The sequence below is a fragment of the Bombina bombina genome, chromosome 7, assembly GCF_027579735.1.
Source record: "Bombina bombina isolate aBomBom1 chromosome 7, aBomBom1.pri, whole genome shotgun sequence".
Lineage (NCBI taxonomy): Eukaryota > Metazoa > Chordata > Amphibia > Anura > Bombinatoridae > Bombina > Bombina bombina.
The window spans coordinates 312,748,768-312,772,977 of record NC_069505.1 but is presented as its reverse complement, the minus strand read 5'-3'; the positions used below and the strand labels follow the sequence as shown (position 1 = coordinate 312,772,977).

At 36.2% G+C, this 24,210-nt stretch overlaps 1 long non-coding RNA gene and 2 other non-coding genes across 3 annotated transcripts in view; 2 read left to right on the top strand and 1 right to left on the bottom strand.

Annotated features, from left to right (window-relative positions):
• Nucleotides 1-24,210, bottom strand: part of LOC128666378 (uncharacterized) — an 85,879-nt gene that overhangs the window by 10,578 nt on the left and 51,091 nt on the right. Inside the window, exon 2 of the long non-coding RNA XR_008403236.1 lies at nt 1,742-1,818. This is a non-coding gene — a long non-coding RNA (uncharacterized LOC128666378). The remainder of the gene's footprint in view (nt 1-1,741; nt 1,819-24,210) is intronic.
• On the top strand, nt 19,744-19,814 carry TRNAG-GCC (transfer RNA glycine (anticodon GCC)). The gene has a single exon. It is a non-coding gene; the product is annotated as a tRNA-Gly (tRNA).
• Nucleotides 19,982-20,052, top strand: TRNAG-GCC (transfer RNA glycine (anticodon GCC)). Its single transcript has one exon. It is a non-coding gene; the product is annotated as a tRNA-Gly (tRNA).

The following is a 24,210-nucleotide window of genomic DNA, read 5'->3' as shown; positions in this document are numbered from 1 at the left end:
AGCAATTAAAACCAATATAAATGTGCACCGAGGTGCTTACAAATTCCACAAACGCGTTTCGGCTGTGTAAATCAGCCTTTATCAATGTGTAAGAGCAAACCGAGGCCCGGGTGCCACCCTCTTATATAGTGCTAACACAAACTGTCTCCACCAATCCACTTCGGCCTTTGACAACGCCCCTCACCGCACCAATAGGACACTGTGCATTCGAGGCGTATCCTAATGCATGCATTTGATAGGATAGCCTGGAGCGGCTTCGTCTCTGCTGGTTTTTGATTGGTGGCGCATAATAACAACTTGTACTCGATCAATAAACAAATACGATTCCTTGCATTAAAACATATTTGGTTATTTGTAATGTCCATCGTCTCATGATACTCACTAGCTGAAATCATCATTGCTATATATGACTGTTCGATTTTAAGTCTGTTAGCGAATGTATGTTGCAATTCAGTGTTAGGCTGTCCTGTCTGCACGAATAGTCGTAATCTGATTAAGCAGACTTTATCATTATTCTGTGTTCATGCATATGGTAATACATAGTCATTAATCACAGACAGTATATTACCTTTGACATATATGCACTGCATGTATCAGGATTTTCAAACAAAGGAAAGGAGAATTACTCTCACTGACATTTAGCTCTATATCACAGTGGTATTATTGTTCTTAATGCTTCATTTCGATGCTTTGAGTCAGATCTATTAACTGGTGGACAGAGTATTGCCTAGCTGGAGTATAAAGACAAATATGTTTATATAATGACTATGTATTACCATATGCATGAACACAGAATAATGATAAAGTCTGCTTAATCAGATTACGACTATTCGTGCAGACAGGACAGCCTAACACTGAATTGCAACATACATTCGCTAACAGACTTAAAATCGAACAGTCATATATAGCAATGATGATTTCAGCTAGTGAGTATCATGAGACGATGGACATTACAAATAACCAAATATGTTTTAATGCAAGGAATTGTATTTGTTTATTGATCGAGTACAAGTTGTTATTATGCGCCACCAATCAAAAACCAGCAGAGACGAAGCCGCTCCAGGCTATCCTATCAAATGCATGCATTAGGATACGCCTCGAATGCACAGTGTCCTATTGGTGCGGTGAGGGGCGTTGTCAAAGGCCGAAGTGGATTGGTGGAGACAGTTTGTGTTAGCACTATATAAGAGGGTGGCACCCGGGCCTCGGTTTGCTCTTACACATTGATAAAGGCTGATTTACACAGCCGAAACGCGTTTGTGGAATTTGTAAGCACCTCGGTGCACATTTATATTGGTTTTAATTGCTGTCCCTTGTCCCTGTCACCTGAAGCCGAGGGAGCTGCTATCGGCCAGGAAACAGGGGGACAAGGTGTACAGCGAGTTAGCGGGTACAATAAGGGGTGAATCCCCTTTATTATTTTAACTTTAAGTAATAAAAATTCAATTTTTTATATAACTAACATTAGTAGGAATGAGTGCTATATTAAACCCTTAACTTTAGGTTCTCTTACCTGTCAATCTCTACTTATACATATTTTAGGGTAGCACCGGATTCATTATCCATTTATTCCTCTATACACTATATCTAGTGCCAGTTCTCTAATCTTTAATCTTAACTACATATAAGTAAACATGTTATATTACACTATCCGAGTGTTTAACTGTCTCTTTAAGAAATCAAATTATGTGTCCTTTAAATGTGTTTATCTACGATAACAAGATAAGGAAATCATTCTTACCTATAAACCTCATTTTAGTTGTTCAAGTGAGCGGAAGGGATTGAAAACTGAGCGTTGATAATATATTGCAGTTAAACCTGTAACACAAAATAATATATAAACAGGTTAGTTAACTGATTAAAAGTGAAGCAATTCCTTCTTTGTCTTCATTGTTTGGTTGTGATAAACAATACAGGAAAGATTTTTACAGCCTTTAAAGGGAACTTGAACTCACACTTGTTTTTATTATGTAAATGAAGCACAACAGCTAAACATATTTTTGCATGAAAAAGATTAAAGGGACAGTAAACACCAGCATTTTTGTTGTTTAAAAAGGTAGATAATCCCTTTATTACCTATTCCCCAATTTTGCATAACCAACAGTTATAATAATACACTTTTTACCTCTGTGATTACCTTGAATCTAAGCCTTTGCAAACTGCCCCCTTATTTCAGTTCTTTTGACAGACTTGCGTTATTAGTCAATCAGTGCTTGCTCCTAGGAGCTTCACGTGCCTGAGCTCAATGTTATCTTTATGAAACACATGAACTAACGCCCTCTAGTGGTGAAAAACTGTCAAAATGCTTTCAGATTAGAGGTGGCCTTCAAGTTTTAAGAAATTAGCATATATATCTCCTAGATTTTGCTTTCAACTAAGATTAACAAGAGAACAAAGCACAATTGGTAATAAAAGTAAATTGGAAAGTTGTTTAAAATTACATGCCCTATTTAAATCATGATTTATTTTTTTTTAACTTGACTGTCCCTTTAAAGGACTATTAAAACTAGTAGAATCACATAATCAACAAAAGCATAATAAAAAGACTATGCAATAGCACTTAGGGGCCCGATTCTGAAATAATTGTAATTATAACATAACTAAGAATGTGTAAATGGTTCAATTGTTTGTTTTCTACGATTTTTAAATTACGATTTTCATTGTGCACTTTTGTAATGAATTTATCTCCTTCCGAGACGAAAATGCAGTATACGCTCCTTAGTGAGACACCCTTTTTTCAGGGTAAAAAAGGAGGGCTTTATAGAATCCCACCAGGGAAATAGAAGTGCTGGCGAGTATTCTTAAAGGGATAGGAAACCCCAAAATTTTCTTTCATGATTTGGATAGAACTTCCAATTGTGTACAACTTTCCAATTTAATTATCAAAGTAGCTTCATTCTCTTGTTATCCTTTGCTGAAGGAGCAGCATTGCACTACTAGCAGTCAGCTGAACACGTCTAGTAGCCAATCATAAGAGACAAATGTTCAGGCACCAATCAGCAGCTAGCTCCCACTAGTGCTGGATATGTGTATATTATTTTTCAATAAGGGATACCAAGAGAACGTGGCACATTTGAAAATAGAAGTACATTTAAAACTGTCTTAAAACTACATGCTCCATCTGAATCATGCAAGTTTAATTTTGACTTTCCTATCCCTTTAAATAAATCTCACACACCCAGAGAGCTTTCTAGAACCAGACCCCCAGTCTAAATTCCAATGGGAAGTAGATTTTTTTCTGACAAATTTCAAAACTAGGGGCAGACTCTGTACGGCTTGTTTTTTTTTCCCCCCTGTGTCATGTAACAGCTATCAGCCAATCACAAAATGCATATATGTATATAATGTGAATTATTGCACATGCTCAGTTGCTTCCAATTTAAAATGAATCCATATGTAAGTTTATGTTTGTGTTCATCAGGTATCACTATCTACATATCGCTCCTGGCTAATACAGCCAAAAGTAAAACCCACAAAAAATAATGCTTTATTTGTTAAAGATACATCTATTTTTTAAAGAACAAAGCACAGTAATACACTTTTTTTTTTTGTTTGTTTATTTAAAGATAAAAAAGAAAAACAGAGCTTATAAATTAGCATATGAACCTACCTAGATTTAGCTTTCAACAAAGATTATTAAAGGAACAAAAAAAAAATGTATGCTAAAAGTAAATTTGAAAGTTGTTTAAAATTGCATGCTCTATCTGAATCATGAAAGTTTAATTTTCACTAGACTATCCCTTTAAGAAAGCTTCTTGGTGTAAATGAGGGACGCCAACATTTTAATACTTAATAAAAAAATGTTTTTGTGTGATTTCTCTCCATATCAGTGAGTTTTTGATAATTGGACCCCTATTATTAGATTGGTTAATCCTATCCAAATCTTAAAACCCAACCCTAACCCTACCCACTCAAAACATCTGCTCTGACTAATATTATATCAATGCATAGGGTTTACAGCTGTGATTCATAAAAATACCAGACAACCATAGGTGACTGAGCACAGGTGGTAGATGAAGTCACAAATTGTCACCTAAAAATTTAAAGGGATAGTCTAGTCAAAAATAAACTTTCATGATTCAGCTAGATCATGCAATTTTCTAATTTACTCATATTATTATTTTTTATTTGTTCTTTTGGTATCTTTATTTGAAAAATCAAGAATGTAAGCTTAGGAGCCGGCCCATTTTTGGTTCAGCACCTGGGTAGCGCTTGCTGATTGGTGGCTACATTTAGACACCAATCAGCTAGCACTACCCAGCTGCTGAACCAAAAATGGCCCGGCTCCTAAGCTTACATTGTTGCTTTTTCAAATAAAGATACAAAGACTTTAGAAAAATTGTAAAATTGCCTGCTCTATCTGAATCATGAAAGTTTAATGTTAACTAGATTATTCCTTTAACCTTATGCCTCACCCTTGATTCCAACATCTATGTTTCACAATTGAGTAGTATTTTTATCCCTTTGGTTACCAGCAAGACTTGTACATAGTAGTGATTTTACCCCTTAACTGCCAGTAGCACACACACAGATGAACACCCTCTTGGCTGCCTGCAACACAAAAGAAAATGCACAGTGCTACTTATTTTTAGGCCATATTTGTAATGAATAGAGGAACAGGAGGCCCTTTACATTTAGCTGACACTTTACAAACACTGGACATTTAAAGGGACATTCCAGCCAAAACTGAAATCCACATGGATGCATTAGAGTTTTGAATAGAAGCATTTTTGTAATATAAACGTATTAGCAATAATGTGTCTAAAAAAAGCTATAGATGTTTCAAAAGTGTATTTAGGTATGCACTGTGCACTAGCCTGCTAAAATACCGGACTGTCCTGTTAAATACTGGACTCCAGGCAACCCTTTCAATGCATTACACTCTTGAATACAAGCATTTTTGCAATGCATATGGTTTCAGCGTGTGCACATGAAGCATATCTAAATATGGTTCATGCACCAGCATTTTAATCAATGTGTCTACTCAGTTTACAAGATACAAGTCACTGCTAGCTCTGAGATATCAACAATATGTCACCAGGTATCTGAACAGACACACTGTTGAAAATACTGGTGCATGAAGCATATTTAGATATGCTTCACATACACAGTAAAAGCTCTCCCTGAAAATAGTTACAGCTTTTTACTAGAAACAGGTTTGCTCAACATAATATATTGCAAAACTGTTTGCAGAAAAAACTGAAATATATTTCAGTGCATTTCCCTGTTAGATGTTATGTCCCTTTAAATTAAAGGGATATTAAAGAGCCATATTTATTTTACATGGGCATAACAAATATCAGAAAATAATCAGTGTATTGCAAAGAATCTATATCACAAGTAATGTTTTTTAATCATTAGTCCTCTTATTTAGTGATGTCGCGAACCTAAAATTTTCGGTTCGCGAACTGCGGACTCGAACTTCCGGTATTGTTCGCGAACCGCACGAACCGCCATTGAATTCAATAGGCAGGTGAACTTTAAAACCTACAAGGACTCTTTCTGGCCACAATAGTGATGGAAAAGTTGTTTCAAGGGTACTAACACCTGGACTGTCGCATGCTGGAGGGGGATCTCTGGCAAAACTCCCATGGAAAATTACATAGTTTATGCAGAGTCTGCGTTTAACCCATAATGGGCCTAAATCAACTAACATTTCCAAATTGTTTGCAATAATGTGCTTTAAAACACCAGTTATGATGTCGTATCTATCAGGTAGTGTAAGGGTTACGGCCGCATCACAGTGACAGAGCAAACTCCAAGTGTTACGCACCGCAATCAACCGCAAACAGTCCACTTGCACAACCACGAGATAGATAGATTTGATAGATAGATACATAGATTACATAGCACAAAAGGCTGGCAGGCAGGAGGTAAATGCAATTCAAGGACACTAGGAGACTGAATACTGACAGTCAAAACAGTGATGATTGACAATTTTTGCAATACTGTTAAAAGAAATATGATTGCTGGCAATAATTGGCTAGGTGGGCCTGGCACACAGCAGGCTGCAAGGCAGGAGGAAAGTGCAATTCAATGGCACGAGCAAACTGAGGATTCACAACAACTATTACCAAAAATTTAAATTTTTAATTATTAAGAATACTGTGACAACAAATATGATTGGTGTAAATATTTTGAAAGTAGGCCTGGCACACAGGCTTGGAAGGCAGTAGAAAAGTGCAATTCAATGGCACGAGCAAACTGAGGATTAAGATCAACAATCAAATTTTTTTTAATTTTAATTAGTAACTATACTGTGACAACAATTATGATTGGTGTAAATAGTTGTCTAAACGGCCTGGCACAAAAGGCTGGCAGGCAGGAGGTAAATGCAATTCAATGGCACTAGGAGACTGAATATGTGCAGTCCAAAATATTATGATTTTTATTTTTTTATATACTGTTACAAGAATTATGATTGGTTCCACTAATTGGCTAGTTGGGTCTGGAAAACACGCTGGCAGGCAGTAGGAAAGTGCAATTCAATGGCACGAGCAAACAAGCGAATCACAAGCGATCAATTTGGAATTTTAAAGATTAACAATACTTTTACAAAAACTAGGATTGGTGGCACTAATTGGCTAGTTTGTGCCTGGCACACAGGCTGCCAGGCAGGAGGAAACTGCAATTCAATGGCACTAGTAGACTGAATATTTGAAGTACAAAAAATTATGATTTTTAATTTTTTGGATACTGTTACAAGAATTATGATTGGTGCCACTAATTGGCAAGTTGGGCCTGGCACACAGGCTGGCAGATATGAGTCGTGGATGGTAGGTAGGGCAGCAATTTAACACAGTATGCTTTGTAAGTGACAAAAACACAGGCCTGATAGAAAATTAAGTTAGATTACACTAGCAAAATATTTTAAAATTTTAGATTTTAATATTAAAATTATGTTAAGAAGTGCAATGCACATATGAGTGGTCGCACTGGCTGGCTGCTACGTAGGGCAGAAATTAACAACAGTATGCTGTGTAAGTCAGATAGACAGTTAGACACAGGCCTGATAGAACATAAAATTAGATTACACTAGCATAATGATTTAAAGACTTTTTTTTGGGAATTTAAAGAAAAAGGTTAAGCACATACATATGAGTCGTAGCTGATAGCCTTGAAGGGCAGCTATTAAAAACAGTAGGCTCTTTAAGTCAGATACACACACGCCTGATAGAAAATACTATTAGATTACACTGATTTAAATTATTTTTGGGGGGGGGGGGAATTAAAAAAATGTTAAACACATATGAGTCGTGGCTCATAGACTAGGGAGGGCAGCAAGTAAACACAGTAGGCTCTGTATGTCAGCAAAACACACAGCCCTGATAGAAAATTATATTAGATTACACTATCAAACAAATTTAAACTTTTTTTTTATATTTAAATTAAGGTGAAGAAGATATGAGTGCTGGGTGGCTGCCTGGCACAGACCAATTAACCAAAAGAATGAAAAAAAAAAGAGGTATATTAATGCTGAGTGAGCCTGACAGACACAGGCCTGATAGTAAATGTAATTAGATTACACTAGCAAAATATTTTTATTTTTTTTTAAATTTAAAATAATGTTATAAACGGATATTAACACTGGTGGCTGGCACAGAGCAATGAACCAGAGTATATGCTGTGTGACACAGGCCTGATAGAAAATAAAAAAAATTACACTAGCAAAATAATTAAAATTTTTGGTTAGTTAAATTTAAATTAATGTTGTTAGGGAGATATCAGTGGTGGCAGTAATCACAGCATATGCTGTGAGCCTTAAACACACAGCCTGAAAGCCAGGCAAATGCTAATAAAAAAAAAATGAAAAAAAAAAAAACAGCACGAAATATAGCCCTAAAAAGGGCTTTTTGGGGTGCTGTGCTTGCAGCAGAGATGAGTGGAGTCCTTCTGGACCGTAGTGGACACTAAATACACTAGCCTAGCTATGCTTTTCCTATTAATGTCAGGAGCAAAAACACAACACGTCCTCTCATTAAGAAATCAAAGTCGTTATGAGTCTAAAATGGCGGATTCCGAGTAGCTGGGAGGGTCTGTAAGGGAGTGTCTGATGTTGATTGGCTCTAATGTGTCAGACGGCTGTGACATATAGGGTCAAAGTTTCCTCAATGATGACACATAGGGGTGGATCGAACATCGCCATGTGTTCGCCCACAAACGCGAACGCGAACAAGCTATGCTTGCTGTGAACCGTTCGCGGGCGAACAGTTCGGGACATCACTACTCTTATTTTGTTAGCACAGTATATGAGGTTTTGCAAATCAAGAACAGTCCAGGGATAGACCTCTTGAAAAGAACAGAGTGGGAGCGAGCTACATACAGTTCAATGGCGCGATCAGCACGCTGTGACTAGACAGTGCTCCCGCGAATCACTTTGGAAAAACAAGACCCGCTCAGTAGAGCCTGGAGCGAAGTCCAACTTTGGAATTAAAAAATCTGGAAATTCTTTTCATTTATAAAGTTGCCGCTAAGTAAATGTTATATAATTTTGCACTATATGCAGAATTATATAACATCATTTTGCAAGTTTACTGTCCCTTTTAATGGTTTTAGCTTTTTATTTTTAAAATTTCTATATTTTGCATAGTATCATTTTATCTCTAAAATTAATTTGAAAATACAAAATGATTTGCATTACCAGTATTTCTGCTGAATAAAAGCGTTGTTGGTATAAACAATAACTACTTGATATATACACACACCCTATTACCAGTAGTGCTACTTGCTAAATACAGTCTCCAGGAGACAATTGACATTTAATCCACATAAAGCTTCTGCACACTCCCAATGTATTAAAATGTAAAATAGTTTCTTAGTACACAGAAGTTTACTTATTCCATAAAGTCGTTCTACTTAATACAATTGTAAATATTTAACTTAGACTAGCAACAATCTTATAAATCCCTGCCAAAAATCCCTGTCCATTTTGTTCCCTTTATCGTGGAATTAAAAAATAGGTTTAGTATGTCAGAATAGTACATTTGTTGTAGAATAAAAACTCAATTTTTTTCTTGTTAATAACTAACTTTATTTGGTGCTATGCCTAAGATCTGTAAGTATAACCTACCTTGTGCTTAAAGGGACATTCCAGACACAATTGGAATCCACATGGATGCATTTCAGTTTTGAATGGAAGCATTTTACAATATACACGTATTAGCAAAATGCTTCTAATAAAAGTTATAGCTGTTTCAAAAGTGTATTTAAGTATGCACCGTGCGGCAGCATTTTAAACTCAGCACATATTCAAAGAGCCTAAGGTGCTAGTACCATCTGGTAATGACTCAGTTTGTTAATTGCTGACATGATACAAGCCCCACTGGCATTCTGAGTAGCTGCCATATTTAAATGTTTGTGCACTGAGTATATCTAGCTATGCTTCGCATGCACGTGCAGAGAAAAATGTTAACACTAAAAAAGTGATAACTTTTACTAAAAGCATTTTTGACAATACTTGTATATTGCAATGTGTTTCTTTTCAAAGAATTAAGTTTTTAAATTTTGGTCAGAATGTCCCTTTAGAGCAACTGTAAGCACTTTCAGATTTTAATATAACAAATGGTAAGATTGATAACATATAGTCAGTGGCTAGCTGTAGTAAGTAGTCTGGATTGGCTAATCCAAATGACAAGAGGTGGGTGTTGAAACAAACAAGCTCTTAAAAGGGCAGTATACACCAATTTCCATTTAACTGCATAGAATAGACACTCCTATAAAGAAAAATATGCACAGATAGTGATATAAAAATCCAGTATAAAACCTTTTAAAAACTTACTTAGAAGCTCCCAATTTAACACTGTTAATGAGATTAGCCCGGTACACCCACTGAAAGGGACTGAGAGCAGAAACTACCCCCTCCCCTGCATCTGAAAAGACCCTTTATATAAAAAAAAAGAAGCACTCTGAAGTCTGTATACATCAGTATACATCTAAAACTTTGGGGATTGGTCAGAAGTCTGAAAATCAGCACAATTATTATATTTAAGTACAGTATAAGCAAAACCATAAATGTTTACAAAAACACACCCAGATGGGCTATATAAATGTATCATCTACACAAATGTATCATCTACAATGCAAAGAAAAATCTAGTGTACAATGTCCCTTGTAATAGATTAATATACAATTTCTGTCTAAAGTGCATTATTGTATTCTGCTGGCAGGTTATTTCATGTGTCTATTACACCTTCATAAAATAGGTACTTTATTGCTTCTAAGTCTGTTTAGGTGATCAGTTTCACTTTTAGGTGTCTCTATAAGATACATTCATTCTTTACTTTGTCTTCTGAACTCAAATCTTCATTTATCTATGTTGAAAGGTAAATTTAAAGGGATATGAAACCCAAAAATGATCTTTTGTGATTCAGACAGAGCATACCATTTTTAAAAACAAGGTTTCTTTGTTCCCATGATATTCTGTGTTGAAGAGCTACCTAGATAGGCATATGGAGCACTACATGACAGGAAATAGTGCTGCCATCTAGTGCTCTTGCAAATGGATACCATTCTTGCAGAACTGCTGCCATCTAGTGCTCTTGCAAATGGATAACATTCTTGCAGAACTGCTGCCATCTAGTGCTCTTGCAAATGGATAACATTCTTGCAGAACTGCTGCCATCTAGTGCTCTTGCAAATGGATAACATTCTTGCAGAACTACTGCCATCTAGTGCTCTTGCAAATGGATAACATTCTTGCAGAACTGCTGCCATCTAGTGCTCTTGCAAATGGATAACATTCTTGCAGAACTGCTGCCATCTAGTGCTCTTGCAAATGGATAACATTCTTGCAGAACTACTGCCATCTAGTGCTCTTGCAAATGGATAACATTCTTGCAGAACTGCTGCCATCTAGTGCTCTTGCAAATGGATAATATTGCAGAACTGCTGCCATCTAGTGCTCTTGCAAATGGATAACATTCTTGCAGAACTGCTGCCATCTAGTGCTCTTGCAAATGGATAACATTCTTGCAGAACTGCTGCCATCTAGTGCTCTTGCAAATGGATAACATTCTTGCAGAACTACTGCCATCTAGTGCTCTTGCAAATGGATAATATTCTTGCAGAACTGCTGCCATCTAGTGCTCTTGCAAATGGATAACATTCTTGCAGAACTACTGCCATCTAGTGCTCTTGCAAATGGATAATATTCTTGCAGAACTGCTGCCATCTAGTGCTCTTGCAAATGGATAACATTCTTGCAGAACTGCTGCCATCTAGTGCTCTTGCAAATGGATAACATTCTTGCAAAACTGCTGTCATATAGTGCCCTAGAAATGGTCTGGCTCCTAAGTATATGTAGCTGCTTTTCCACAAAAGAGGGGCAGATTACAAGTGGCATGCTAGAAGTACGCTTTTTTTGTACACCTTGGTTGCGTGCACATTGTAAATTGAAAATGAAACGTTTGCGCACGCCAACCAAAATATTGTAATTGCGTTAACCGATTCTCATACAAAAGGTAGATAAACAGTGGCACTATCTAGTTTTCTAACAGGGTAATTTTATTTTTACTTTAGAAATGGCAGGTAAATGTATTACTAGATCCACCTGGGGCTACCCGCTCCCAATGTAATACTAAACAAAACGGGGGAGAACAGAAAAGGAGGTATGGGTGCAACTATTCCTAAAACAACATTTATTTTATATAGATTGAAATCTACATATGGGCATACAGACCAGTCTTGAGGAAATTGGACCAAAATCTGTTCCAGGTCCAGAGAAGTACTAGAAAGGCTAAAAAACAAAACCGCAAAGGAGGTCCGAGATATGTGCCCCCAACTTCCCGGCCGATAGCAGGAAATGTTGATGTCCGTTGGGGACACAACTCACACCTCCAAAGGACAAAAAGAAGGACGAAAAGGTCAAAATGATAGTAGGTGATGAGTTTTGGCCCATGCATGGGCCTTTTTTCAAACTAGTTTCTTGCTTAAAGTGAATGTAAATTTTGATGCTAAAGTGCCCGGTTTTTAAAACTTTGATTAAAAACAGGGGCACTTTAATTCATCAAAATTTACATTTCACTCCTGTTGTGAAAAAATACTTCCCTTTTAAACTTCACAGCAGCTCCAGCTTCCTCCAGTCTCACAAGCCATTTCTGATGTCAGAAATGATGGATAGGTCATCCTCCAATCACAGCTTCCCCCCCCGGGGGAATCAGTGTCTAATTCAACGCTGTGATTGGAGGAAGCTGGTTGCCTCATTTTAGACCCAGGATGAGGCTTTGAAACGGGTGGAGGAAGCTGGAGCTGCTGTGAAGTTTAAAAGGTAAGTTTGTTTTTTTTTCACAACAGGAGTGAAATGTAAATTTTGATGAATTAAAGTGCACCTGTTTTTAATCAAAGTTTGAAAAACCAGGCACTTTAGCATTAAAATTTACATTCACTTTAATAGTGTATTCTGAAAATTTAAATAAAACGCTGACCAATCGGAAAGCAGACGCTCGTCTCCGATTGGTCGCCGCTTATGAGAACCCACCTTAAAAATTTCAACGGGTTCTCTGAAGGTAGTTCTCAAATTAGTCAGCCGAGACGTACATCATGGCGACCAATAGTAATAGAGCCTTCCTTTTTCCATTATATTCAATGTACATATAGCGTGTGGTGCTGCAGTTCCTATTTAGGTTTGTATGGCTAGAAAAAGCCTCCCACCAATCAGCGTGGCACCTACTGCCTCCATTCATTTCTATCGGATATATTATCTTATAAAATAAATCCACAGTAGCTTGGCTTTTATAGTTTCACTAATTATCACTTTATAGCTTAGCCCTCCCAAAATTTACTGCAAGTTTAAATTCCCAAAAATGTTCATGATTGTGGATCTGTAGAATCCGCACACTATGGGTGATTTATATAAAATGTTCCCATATAATTTATTTGCATTGCATGTCTTTTGTGCTTTCTGAGAAATGCCTCATCATAGAAATACCCAGTAATTGTTGTTTTCATTCATACCTCTGGGATGTGTGCTATTCAAAAAATAGATTCATTTTGTTTCTGCCTGCAATAATAGATTAGTTGGGTCACCAACCCTAATGCCTGGATTGATGTGCTCAAGTCCCCGGCATTTTAGGTGACTTTCATTCCCTTTATGTTGATAATAGAAGTGTTTAGCTACTGTAGTTAGCTCTGTATGTGTGTATTTAGTCTCCCTAAGGGAAAAAGGGGAAACCAGATGTGGACTCCTTGCTCAGTGTGCTTAGAGGAATATGGCTACACCTCACTGACGAGGCCCAATGAAGGCCGAAACGATTGTCTGGGGTTGCTGCGTTCCTTGTTCAGAAAGGAATTACCTGGTATTTTGGCGCTTGATTGACCGTAATAGGCAGGATCAGAATTATATACTACAGGAAAGTTCTACTCTGTGAAAAGCATTACTGGGCTAAAAAGAAGTTGCACCCAGGTGCTAAATCGCCATAGAACAAGTTAACTGTTTGCCCATTTCTAAATCCTTATGAGCATTCCTAATATTCATAGGTGCTCTTTAACCCTAGTGCCAAAATGTCTAGTTGCCATCCCTAATAGTAAAAATTCTCATAGCCACATGATATGCAATTAATTATATTTTTGCTTTGACAAATGATAATTTGTCTAATTTTCCGTGGTATTACTGGTATTACTACGTGGAGCACAGCTATTACCCTCGAGAAAGCAATATTTTGCGCTCCACTTGTAATCTGACCCTAAATGGGGCAATGCAAGGAAACTAAATATTTGTACATTTTATTGCTTGTTTATTATACAAGATTAGCAGTTTCATGAAGTTTTGATTTTAGTGTCTCTTTAAGTTCAGAAGGATAGTTTAGTTCAATGATTTTGATAACCTCCTAAGGCCCTAGTAGGACTAGTGCTCCTAAAGGGCACTAGTAGGATGATGCCTAAAAAGACATTAAAGGGACATTCCGGTCAAAAATGAAATGCATATAGATGAATTAAATCTTTGAAAAGAAACATACTTGTAATATACATGTATTGGCAACAATGCTTCTAGTAAAAGTCATCACTGTTTTAGTGTTAACATTTTTCTCTGCACGTGCATGTGAGGCATAGCTAGATATTCTCAGTGCACCAGCATTTAAATACGGCAGCTGCTCATTGAGTCATTACCAGATACAAGCACCTTAGGCTCTCTGCGCAAGTGCTGTGTTTACAATGCTGCTGCACAGTGCATATTTAAATACACATTTGAAACAGCTATAGTTTTTACTATGAACATTTTTTTTAATACATATTACAAAAATGCTTTTATTCAAAGCTGAAATGCATCCATATGGATTCCTATTTTGGCTGGAATGTCCCTTTAAGTCCAAAATTATTTTCATTAAAATGCTTAATTATGCCTAGTGAAAAAAAGTGTAAATTAGGGTTGTCACCTCAGCCATGTTTTCCTGGACACTTTTGAGTTACACATGCTGCAGTTTAAGCAGAGCGGAACATTAAAGGGACAGTATACACTCATTTTCATATAACTGCATGTAATAGACACTACTATAAAGAATAAGATGCACAGATACTGATATAAAAATCCATGATAAAACGGTATAAAGACTTACTTAGAAACTCTCAGTTTAGCTATGTTGAAAAGGTAGCTGGAAAGCCCACTGCACGTGGGAAATAAGACCCTCCCCCTTCTTTTGCATATGAAAAGACCCTTTACACAAACAGGAGCAAGCTGGAGAAGGTAGCTGACAGTATTCACATAAAACCTTGGGGCTTGGTTAGGAGTCTGAAAATCAGAGCAATGTTATTTAAAAATAAGCAAAACTATACATTTTTTAAAAAAAGAAAACTTTATAGGCTATATAAATAGATCATCTACAAAACATTTATGCAAAGAAAAAATGAGTGTATAATGCCCCTTTAATTATGCCTCTAGACATCACATGAATAGTGCTTATGAACAGCACAATGCATATTCCTCCCTGCTTACCCTGCAGCATGTGTAACTCATAAGTGTCCTGGAAAACATAGCTGAGGTGGCAACCCTAGTTTCAATGCACTTTTGCAATTTGTGTCTGCTTCTCCTGTAGTTTAAATCTGTAAACTTTAGTTTGCCACTTTCAGTGAGGCTAGAGTGCATTCTGGGGAATTCAGAACCGTGGCCATCTTACATGCTGGACAATAATTGCTTGATTAGGCAGGGAGGTCATGTATATCCAATCTGACCCTAATTGGCCACAGCAAAGGAAATAAAATAAACAAACTTGCTTTTGATTGGTGGATACACACATATGCCTCTAGTAAATGGTTCGCCCAATGTGTTCAGCTAGCTCCCAGAAGTGCATTACTGCCACTAAGCCTACTCTTCCCTTTAAAAATAAATAAATAAAAACACAGCTAACAGTTGAAGTTTATTTAGATATGCTTTTTTAAGGTGGTAAAAAAAAAAAAAGTTCATCACTACTTTCCAACAGGACACAAAAAATATAACAGGATCTAAGCTACAATGAAGTTTCATTTCTCACCTTTCAACCTGTACTTCACTTTTTACATAGTTATAATGTGACCAAAATTCCTCTCTGCCACCTGGCATGTACTGTTTACTATCCAGACAGTTTTTTGGTGCAGAATATATTATCATAAAAAACAAATACATAAACACTATGGGCTAGATTACAAGTGGAGCACTAATTTATCATGCGTCCGTAAATGCACAAATTTGCCTGTTTATTGGCGAACAATAAATAACCAGCAATTAGAAGTGACAATTAGCACTCCAAAAATGAGGTCAGATCTCTACTTTATTTAACAAATGTCCCCCAATTGCCCCCAAAATACAAAGTAAGGGTCCTTAATAAAAAAAATATATATAGCATTTTTTTTATTTATTTTTTAATATAACTGCACGAAAAAGTTTTAAGGGCTTAAAGCATGCAGATGTGTGGTGTTAGACTGCAATGTAAAGGCATTTTTCATTGCCGTTTTTTTCTATGGGGACTGTGTAATTACTCAAAATATATATGTATATGGTTATATACATATATATATTTATGTGTTATAGGTGTATATATACACATTAACAAAAATATATATGTATATATTCATATACATATATATTTAAAGCTTGCTGCCCATCGCTGCACGACTTACCCCCTTCGCTGCGCTAGGTTCTCTGCTGTGACTATGGGCATAGTTAATAGGTTTAAAAGGTCAACATTTTTCTTTTTTTACACCTTGATACTTTATATTAGTGATAGTATTTTTTTTCTAAAACAAAAAAAAATTAAAAAATGTTTACAGTAGTATAAAATGGGTAGTATTAAATATAGTTTTATTAACCTAATGCACAGAGAACACAATATGGTCCACCAGTTATTTTTAATTGGTCGCCCATCTTCTAATTGACAAATCTGCAGTCTGTTTATATGTAGATATCCATTTGTTTCAGTTAAAGGGACACTGAACCCAAATTTTTTCTTTTGTGATTTAGATAGAGCATGACATTTGAAGCAACTTTCTAATTTACTCCTATTATCAAATTTTCTTCATTCTCTTGGTATCTTTATTTGAAATGCAAGAATGCAAGTTTAGATGCAGGCCTATTTTTGGTGAACAACCTGGGTTGTTCTTGCTAATTGGTGGATAAATTCATCCACCAAAAAAAGGGCTGTCCAGAGGTCTGAACCAAAAAATAGCTTAGATACCTTCTTTTTCAAATAAAGAAAGCAAGAGAACGAAGAAATTTTTTTAATAGGAGTAAAGTAGAACGTTGCTTAAAAGTGCATGCTCTATCTGAATCATGAAATATTTTTTGGGGGGTTCAGTGTCCCTTTAATTGAATTACTAGCATTTTTGGTCCCTCAAATATAAAGATACACTTTAAAAGACACTAAATAGTTGAAAAACTTCCTGCAAAACAGGTTTTATTTTGGCGGTTATGCACATAAAGTAATTTTTGTGAACTATAGCAAAACCATTTAGAAAATAAAAAGTAGATGCCAAACCAGCTGGATGTATATCATAATACTTTCACCTTGCTTATTTATTCCCGCCCTGATCAAGCCTTATCCTGCCTCATTGTATACAACAATTGTTTGGTCAGTGAAATTTCTCATTTATATCTGTCTGTAATTGCTCTCAGCAGAAGAGAAACAAAAAATATAAATAATACTGAAAATAGAATTTTCAAATAGTATGTCACTGGACTGCAAAACACTTCAAATGCCAGTTTCAATATTATAAACAATTTACTTTACATGCTGGTTGTTTGCAGTGCAGGGCTTAATTGCTGACATATCTTATGCATGTATACAGTATATATGAGCTTTAATAAATAAATATTGGGATATGAATATATGAATATATATTCCCCTATACCTCCAGCACAAACTACTCCTAATGGAGCCATAGAGATAACTCTACTGCCTGACGAGGTCACAACTGATATCTCTGCAGCTCTACCTCACCACTGGAAGATCAAACAGCCGAAGACCCCTACGGCCTCACAGTGGGAAACGCATCACATAGTAAAGCTTTCAAAAAGGACCAACAGTATGTACAGCTATGTACACTCTGGGAGAAATACTGAATACTATATCAGTTACATTTATAAACCATATTGTTCTCGAGCTAATCATGTACAGCTTTTATATAAAGGATTTCTCTCTCTCTCTCTCTCTCTCTCTCTCTCTCTCTCTCTCTCTCTCTCACTCTCTCTCTCTCTCACTCTCTCTCTCTCTCTCTCTCACCCACTCTCTCTCTTTCTCTCTCTCTCTCTCTCTCTCTCACCCTCTCTCTCTCTCTCTCTCTCTCTCTCTCTCTCTCACGCTCACCCTCACCAAGAGGGAAAGTTGATTAAAATTAAAAGTCCTATCTGAATAATGAAAGTTTAGTTTATACTAGACTGTCCCTTTAATGCACAGATGAGGTTTAAAAAGGTAGTGATAGTAGAATGATTGCTAAATACTTATTAATCTAAACAAGGAAATTATCTGATTACTTGTTATCTTATCTAGCAACTACGTGATCTTTAAATATACATAGGTGTGGTTTCCTTCAATGAAATTATTTTATTTTTTCTTCCATTTTTCTATTATATATTTTTTTGCATCAGAGATTTTGTTTGTTTCTTTTATAATTAAAATGAACTTTATAGTTACAACATTTATCATACTGTGTTCTTTATACTGTACTGAGCAGAGATAGGTTTGTCATATTGTCACATTAAAAAAAGTAAAAATAAATATGGCAGGGTTCTTATAATGGAAGATTTTCAAAGTGTTTCTTTAAAAAGTTTATTGACACATAAATTTCAGTTGGATCCACTTTTAAAGCGGCAATATGGAACGCTTTAAAGAGAGAGACATTAAAATGGATATTAAATAGTAAATACATGCTAGTCATAATGATAATTTCAAAGCAAAGATTAGCCTTAGAATAATATGTAGATTTATGTTTTACAATTATATTTTTTGTTTAAATATGTACATGATTCGTTTTCATAAAGTGCTTCAGTTTCTATAAAGTAATGTGAGCTGCCATGTTGAAATGTAAGTTTCCCCTTATCTTTCTTGCTGAAGGTAATTAAGAAAAGATATGAAAAAGGCAGTAAAAAGACGGTGCAAACAAGGCCATATAGAGACTGCTAAATAATTACTTTGTGTCAGGGCTGTGTGGAACAAAAGTGTTTATCTTTTATTAATAATGGTCTTATATCTGTCCCCAATTGTCTGTTATAGAAACTCAGTGGAATTTAGAAAACCAACAATTTTCAGAGTTAAATCACAGGGGAACAAAATAAATATTGAAAGTATATTGCAAAGTATTTTTTTTAACTACACATAAAAACTTTATATTACAATCTAATACTATTTAATATCCCTTTAACATAAAATGTGACACACACACACACACACACACACATATATACTGTGTGTGTATATATATATATATATATATATATATATATATATATATATATATATATATATATATATATACTGTATGTATATATATATATATATATATATATATATATATATATATATATATACATACACACACATATATATATATATACAGTCACACACACACTGCAATATACAATATATTTTAAATTACTATCCCTTTAAGTTCAGTTACTATACAGACATGATATATATATAGTTATATATATATATATATATATATATATATATATATATATATATATATATATATATATATATATATTTCAGAAGGATGTAGCATTGTAGAAACAGGATGTAAGATACAGTATAAGCAGGTGCACATTTTGTCAGATCAAAAACACTCACCTAATGAATATGCATGTTTAACAATAGACTATAAAATACTTCACTAAATAAACACCCCTTTTTGAAATGCATTGTTGTAGGTTTCTTGATATAATTTGTTCAGACTTATCATAAATATACTTTACATATATTACAGTCAAATTTAGCTTTATTTTACCTTACATAGGGCTAGGTTACTAGTGGTGAATTATCATTGGGATATTGCAATTTTGTGACCGCGTTAACTTGTGTGTGTATTACAAGTTGAAAGTAAACACATTGGGGACAATTTATCAAGCTCTGAATGGAGCTTGATGCCCCTGTTTCCACGCGAGCTTGCCGGAAACAGCAGTTATGAAGCAGCGGTCAAAAGACTCATGCTCTACCGACTGAGCTAGCCGGGGAACTACCTTGGGAACTTTGCTAATGATTTCCAGGTCAATTAGTAAAAATTTTCTACAAGTATAACATACTTTTCGACGGAAGCAACAAAGAGCGGCAAAATAGACGCATAGCATTGGTGGTTCAGTGGTAGAATTCTTGCCTGCCATGCGGGAGGCCCGTGTTCGATTCCCGGCCAATTCATATACAGTGTTGTAAAAATTCTCTGCACATTACGAAGTGCTTATTCCCACCATTTTTTAAAACGAATACAACCTTCTTTACAACTCCGAATTTGCACATATAAAACTATAAACAAGTCTAACATACTTTTAGCAGGGAGCAGCAAAGAGCGGCAAAATAGAAATAAGGCATTGGTGGTTCAGTAGTAGAATTCTCGCCTGCCACGCGGGAGGCCCGGGTTCGATTCCTGGCCAATGCATATGCAATGTTTTTAAAATTCTCTGCACATTACTAAGGGCTTATTCCCACCTTACTTTGAAACAAATACAACCTTCTTTACAACTACAAATTTGCACATATCAAACAAAACCATAGGGCAAATGATAGCCAAAAGTTATCCCAATCATGCAAGTTTAATTTTGACTTTGCTATCCCATTAGCTAGAACACAGGTGAAATAATCAGCTGATTTTGTTCACCTGTGCTCTAGTTGTGATATAATGAACATCTGGCCTGTTAAGGGTAATAAAGGACTGGAGTTGGGAAACACTGTTCTAAATTTTAGGGACTTTAAGCAGTATTTATTAAAAAATGTAGCTGAAAGATGACAAATTGTTCTGAAACATACCTTCACAACATTTCCCAGAGGCTTTCCAGGACAGTGAGGCTAGGGCCTTTGTGGTAAGGACTATGACATGAGGGCCATGGCCACATGAGTGTCATGAACATTGTCAGTTGTGTCATGGGCGGAGCCATGCATAGTCTGAGTGTTTCCTGGGTGGAGCTAGTACAATGCCTGAAGTTCAGGTCATTGACCCTTGCTGGAATACCCCACCCATACTTCCCAACATTTGTGGCTCATTATCAGGGATACATGAGGTTGGTGGGGACTGGATATGATTTTGTGGAAGGGGCCATGTTGGGAGAGAGGATAGTGGGTGGGATTGTGGTCAATAGATGTGCCTGAGCGGTTTGTGGTCATGTTTGGGTGCTCTGTGGGTGGGGCTAAGGGATATTCTGAAAATTTGGACATATGGCTGTCTCAGAGGGACAGAGCTCAGAATTAGGGACTGTACCTCTTAAATAGGGACAGTTGGGAAGTCTGCCCACCCCCTAACCCATGACAATCTTGCAAGAATCAGCATGTTGGAGGTCTACTGAAATGATTTTGTGAACTAAATTGTTTATAGATACATTTTAGGTTGAATTATTTTAAGTTTCATATAATGCAGTCACAAGAATCTAAAGAATAAATTAGTGTAATGTATTATGTAAGCTACAAGCACCCTATGAATAAATCAGTGAATCTCTGTATTGTATTAATGTAAAAACAAGAATATAAAGGATGCATGAAGGGTGCCACATATATATTTTAAAATCACACAAAGAATATGTGGGCAATAATTTAAGATGTAGAAAACATTGGCGTCTGCAGGATTGTTCTCTAGTGACATGTAAATAAAATTAAAATGTTCCAACAATATTAATATCAATGTAGACTTATATACACAATGCACGGTCCCTGTCTAAAGTAAATATTAGCATGTTAAACAAATGCTACTTTTCATTTACAAGGCAATATCATTTTGAGAGTCAGTGCCCAACTTATTGTTAATTCAGCCTTTAATTAAAGGGACACTGTACCCAAAAATTTTCTTTCGTGATTCAGATTGAGCATGAAATTTTAAGCACCTTTCTAATTTACTCCTATTATCAAATTGTCTTCATTCTCTTGGTATCTTTATTTGAAATGCAAGAATGTAAGTTTAGATGCCGGCCCATTTTTGGTGAACAACCTGGGTTGTCCTTGCTGATTGGTGGATAAATTCATCCACCAATAAAAAAGTACTGTCCAGAGTACTAAAACAAAAAAAGCTTAGATGCCTTCTTTTTCAAATAATGATAGCAAGAGAACAAAGAAAAATTGATAATAGGAGTAAATTAGAAAGTTGCTTAAAATTGCATGATCTTTCTGAATTACAAAAGAAAAAATTTGGGTTCAGTGTCCCTTTAAAGGGAAGTTACCAATAATTATTTACTTTAAAGTGATATAGTATATATATAAACCTCCCTAGAAAATATTAAAAAACATCTTTTTTAAAAAAAGATTATCTAGCTGTTTTTTTTTTTTTTTGCAACAAGATACATGGATGGGTGTAGATGGTATATGGGTACATGGAATTACTGTTGACTAACGCCTAGATTTAGAGCTCTGCGGCCAAAGGGGTGCGTAGCTAACGCTGGCTTTTTTCTGGCTGCACCTTTTAAATACCGCTGGTATTGAGAGTTCACAGAATGGCTGCGTTAGGCTCCAAAAAAGGAGCGTAGAGCATATTTAACGCAACTTCAACTCTTGATACCAGCAGTGCTTACAGACGCGGCCAGCTTCAAAAACGTGCTCGTGCACGATTCCCCCATAGAAAACAATGGGGCTGTTTGAGCTGAAAAAAACCTAACAACTGCAAAAAAGCCGCGTTCAGCTCCTAACGCAGCCCCATTGTTGTCTATGGGGAAACACTTCCTATGTCTGCACCTAACACTCTAACATGTACCCCGAGTCTAAACACCCCTAACCTTACACTTATTAACCCCTATTCTGCCACCCCCGCTATCGCTGACCCCTGCATATTTTTTTAACCCCTAATCTGCCGCTCCGTAAACCGCCGCTACTTACATTATCCCTATGTAACCCTAATCTGCTGCCCCTAACACCACCGACCCCTATATTATATTTATTAACCCCTAATCTGCCCCCCACAACGTCGCCTCCACCTGCCTACACTTATTAACCCCTAATCTGCCGAGCGGACCGCACCGCTATTATAATACAGTTATTAACCCCTAATCCGCCTCACTAACCCTATAATAAATAGTATTAACCCCTAATCTGCCCTCCCTAACATCGCCGACACCTAACTTCAAACATTAACCCCTAATCTGCCGACTGGAGCTCACCGCTATTCTAATAAATGTATTAACCCCTAAAGCTAAGTCTAACCCTAACACTAACACCCCCCTAAGTTAAATATAATTTTTATCTAACGAAAAAAATTAACTCTTATTAAATAACTTATTCCTATTTAAAGCTAAATACTTACCTGTAAAATAAATCCTAATATAGCTACAATATAAATTATAATTATATTATAGCTATTTTAGGATTTATATTTATTTTACAGGTAACTTTGTATTTATTTTAACCAGGTACAATAGCTATTAAATAGTTAAGAACTATTTAATAGCTAAAATAGTTAAAATAATTACAAAATTACCTGTAAAATAAATCCTAACCTAAGTTACAATTAAACCTAACACTACACTATCAATAAATTAATTAAATACAATACCTACAATTATCTACAATTAAACCTAACACTACACTATCAATAAATTATTTAAATAAAATATCTACAAATAACTACAATTAAATAAACTAACTAAAGTACAAAAAATAAAAAAGAACTAAGTTACAAAAAATAAAAAAATATTTACAAACATTAGAAAAATATTACAACAATTTTAAACTAATTACACCTACTCTAAGCCCCCTAATAAAATAACAAAGCCCCCCAAAATAAAAAATGCCCTACCCTATTCTAAATTAAAAAAGTTCAAAGCTCTTTTACCTTACCAGCCCTGAACAGGGCCCTTTGCGGGGCATGCCCCAAAGAATTCAGCTCTTTTGCCTGTAAAAAAAACACATACAATACCCCCCCCAACATTACAACCCACCACCCACATACCCCTAATCTAACCCAACCCCCCCTTAAATAAACCTAACACTAAGCCCCTGAAGATCTCCCTACCTTGTCTTCACCTCACCGGGTCCCGATCTGTCCAGAAGAGCCTCCGATGTCTTGATCCAAGCCCAAGCGGGGGGCTGAAGAGTGACGTCCATCCTCGGGCTGAAGTCTGGATCTAAGCGGCGGCTGAAGAAATCCATCATCGGCTGAATTCGTAAGTCCATCATCGGGATCCTATCAGCCAATCGGAATTCGAGGGATGCCATCTTGGATGACATATGCTGTCGGAATTTATCATTGCACAAGCAGGTCTGGTAAACTGCTTGTGTAATGCCGCCCCTTAAAGATTCGTGGCTAATCGGCTGCTAGCAGGGGTGTTAATCAACCCGATCGTATGCGATTGGGCAGATTGATGTCCGCAGCCTTAGAGGCAGCGGACGAGTTAAGGAGCAGCGGTCTAAAGACCGCTGCTTCTTAACTCCTGTTTCCCATGAGCCTGAAGGCGCGGAAACAGGGGTATACGGCCCCATTTGGGCCATGATAAATCAGCCCCTATGGAGTTTATGATCAAAACTTTGCCAACATAGAGAGAAATAACGCAAAAGCTTTTTAAATTTATTTTCTTTGAGCCTTATATTGTAATGTCGGTGTTGCTCCTTCACATTCAGAGCCCTG